This window comes from Oryzias melastigma, linkage group LG15 (genome assembly GCF_002922805.2).
Source record: "Oryzias melastigma strain HK-1 linkage group LG15, ASM292280v2, whole genome shotgun sequence".
Taxonomy (NCBI): domain Eukaryota; kingdom Metazoa; phylum Chordata; class Actinopteri; order Beloniformes; family Adrianichthyidae; genus Oryzias; species Oryzias melastigma.
Window position 1 is genome coordinate 17,940,006 of NC_050526.1, and position 3,636 is coordinate 17,943,641.

The 3,636-nt window shown below is 37.6% G+C and overlaps 1 protein-coding gene across 8 annotated transcripts in view; it reads left to right on the plus strand.

Annotated features, from left to right (window-relative positions):
* Positions 1–3,636, plus strand: part of LOC112161503 (protein kinase C epsilon type) — a 118,975-nt gene that overhangs the window by 29,153 nt on the left and 86,186 nt on the right. The window lies entirely within an intron of this gene.

Below are 3,636 nucleotides of genomic sequence, written 5' to 3' on the forward strand. Positions count from 1 at the left end.
ACTTCAGGATTTTTTTTTTCACTTTTTAGGCTATTTTGGAGTTTAGCTAATATTTCAGCTACATGCTAACTTTTTTGCTAATTAAAGCTTTTTACATTTTTTAGGCTAATTTGGAGTTTATCTAATATTTTAGCTTTATGCTAGCTGTTTTGGCTGAATGAAATGTTTCGTCAGTTTTTTAGACTAGTTTTGCATTTCACTAATATTTTAGTTTGTATTCAGCTTCAGTGTTTCCAGCTATTAGCTTCAGCATTTTCAGCTATCAGGACTAGCATCTTCAGCGACCACATTGAGCAAAAAGCATTCACACTAGCATTATTGCAGGTAATGCTAGTGTGAATGCTTTTTCTAGTTCATGTTGACTTTCATTTTAATATAACTGTTGCAGTGGAATGGAAATGATTTATTAGTTATTTTGCTATTAGTTTATGTATCACGAGTCACATTGTCATCACATCTATCGCTAATATCGCACATCGAGCAGCACTACTAACTAATGTCCTGTCCTCATCCTGCCTCTTTCAATACATACTTCACATGTATATATGTTCTGTATTGTATGTGGTAGGTCACTTTGTACAGAGTAAAGGTGAAGGGGCTAGTACTTGACATATGACAGGCTGCATTGTAAGACAAAGAAAACATCCTCTACGTCCACATTCTTCTAAAGGGCAAACTGATGTTGATGTGCTTGAGGGTGTTTAGGACTGTCCACTTCACCATCTGATGGACAGTAAATGCTACAGACTTCTATAAGCAAAGGTATACAGTCATTCTCTTATTATATCTACGTCACAACTGCCCTAATTGGTAGATGTCAGCTGTCTGCAAGCTTAAAACAGGCTATCTTGTACTTGAAATATCAAGATTTTTGACCAATCGGAAAACAGTTTTTCAACCTCCCCAAATTCTGCCCACCGGGAGCCAGTTAGTGCTGCTCAAGTCATGAGTGTGCTCTCTTTCACTGTTAGAATTTAGGTCAATAAGAGCATTGCTTGTGTGGACATTCTGCAGGAAGTTGCGTATCACCTGCACACCTAGTACTTTGCAGCATTTGCATGTGGTCAGTAAGCAGTCAGTACTCGCAACTTACCATCATCCGTACATCATAGCTTATATTATCCTTACAAATACTTCGCAATAGACCTTCCATGACCCTCCATGGACCCAGACAACTCGTTTGGGTCGATGCCACATATGGATGACTAATGCTTTAGCCACCAAAATAATGCTTTCCAAAGTGATGGAATCTTGGAGAGTCTCCTCCACTCAGGCTTGACCTTCAGATTCAGTCTACGCTTTTTCTCAGCAACAGAACTCCCTGACTTGCATTCATTTGTGGGCATAGCAACCTCTTCTAAAGTACTTAGAGGACCTAATGGGCAATAAAAAATATATTTATATGTTAAATGAATCTGACAAATAAACGACTTCTTGTGTTTAAACTCCTTTAAGCCTTTTTGTTGCATTATTCCAAAATTTGTGGCAAAAATATTTACAGTTTTGACTTAAATCCTTTACTCAACATTCACAAGAGTCGAGAGTTCATTTAGGGTCGAAACAAACTAAAAAAAAAACAGAAACATATGGTTATATTTGACAGCACAGTGTATCTTCTGTTACTTTTTTTCCTGTAACATATCACATAATTATATCAAGCAAACACTTAATTTCATTTTTTAAAATGATGGCGTGGAGAATCTTTTTTCCGTGGAATAATAAAAAACTTCATTTAGAATTTGCATTTTTGTTTATATTTCTGTTTTCTTTTTCTTGCCTGATCTGATTTAGCAATGTTGATTGAATTATAATCAATGTTTGGACATTTTTGGAAAAATCCACTTACCAAAAAATCTAAGTATATTATTTTCTTGGATTTTTTGTTAAGTTCTGCCTTTTGGCTCATCGTAGATTTGGTTGATATTTAGTCTTTACTGCATGTTTATTTATCCCTTCAAAAATATTGATTTTCTTGAAAGCTGTAGCATCTCTTCTGGAACAAAAAAAAGTATTTTAAGAACAGTCTTTGGCTCCGTTAGAGTATTAGTCAGCACATTTTTTGAAAAAATCTGTCATTCCTATTGCAACACAATTTACAGCACAGTGCTTGACTCATCTCCCATAATGCAGTTTGTGTTTCAAAGACAGATTAAAAAGTTGGCAATAAAAGCATAAGAATAATTAACATTCATGAAAATGTCCTAAATATTGAAGCTGTTTTGCCTTTACAAACATTTATATGTTGCCTTAAGACAATCTTGAGTCTTTGAGAGTGTGTTTTAAAAGTTTATTCACCAAATGACAAAGAGGAAACTATGATATAACCATCATAAATGTAAAACCTCTGCCTGAAGCTGATTTTCTGGGTTTGGCAAACTGTGGAGGACTGGAATTTTGCGTTTAGTGATGTAAGACACATTTCCATTGCCAGCTTTTTACAGCAAATCCAACAAGTTAGGAAGTGCTTAGTGTAAAAAAAAGGCTTTCAAGCTGCTGAGAAGATTAGATCCTTCTAGAAATACAGTAAAGCATCTTCAAGAAATACCAGTGGTATGAAGTAATATTCTTCTGAGTAGTAGACTTGGGTTGTACTATAAGGACATCCACACAAGAAAAATGTGTGCATTTGCAAGTGCAGAAAGAAAAGTGCAACGTTAACGTGTTCTTCTTGCAAAAATGAAGATTTTTGGTTATGAACATTATTTAACACTTATAGAAAAGCTGTAAAAAACGTTTGCAAAGAAAAACGCTTTTGGGACTGTTTTTTAGGTCTTTATACATAGCAACACAAACACACAGATCTACAACACAAATGTATTTACAACCTTAGACTTCTGACACAAAGGCAGAATCCAAATTCTACCCCTACATTTATTCCTCCAAGCAGAGAGATAAAGAAAAACAGTATCTCCAAATCTGGAAGTTACTACCGCTCGATGATGTCATCAACATAGACTGTATATAAGAATGGACTGAGCGAGCAATGAGGTCCCCCATTGGAAATACATTACTTCCTCTCCTCGCGAAAGTAGGCCGCCGCTTTCACCGTCAATTCCTGAAACGGATACCGCCATTCGCAACCAATCTCCAGCGATTGGTCCGAGTCATAGCTGAGTCATGGAATCTACAGGAAGTACTGTCGCCAATCAGGAGTGAGTTTATTGCAACCGTCCGCCTCTTTCCACGCCTCGACCACGAGACCGCGGATGTAAATAGCTTCTACTTTAATAACGGCGGCTCTGGAGAATCGTACAAGTCATTGTTGAAGCCTTTAAGGGAGAACCATTCCAACATTTGATTAAGTCATCGGTCCTTTGGGATTTACTTACATTTATTCCTTTTTGTCGAGATAAAAGGAGCATTTGGGTGACGCCGTGCCCGCCGTCCCCTCGTGCGCGGGCCGCAGCGGCCAGGTTAGAGTCTGATCAGATGCACGTGAGAAGCGCGTTAAGCGGTATTTAAAATAAATAACCATCCTAACAAGTGAACAGCCGGATCTTTTTTTTCTGTTTAAAAACACGACCAGGTTTCAAGTTTGTCTCGCGCCGACGTGATCATGCTGTAGTATCGCGAGACTGACAGGTGTGTGGGTGAGTAAATCTGGCGGCGCGTGAGTAGCTAAACAAACATTTCCAG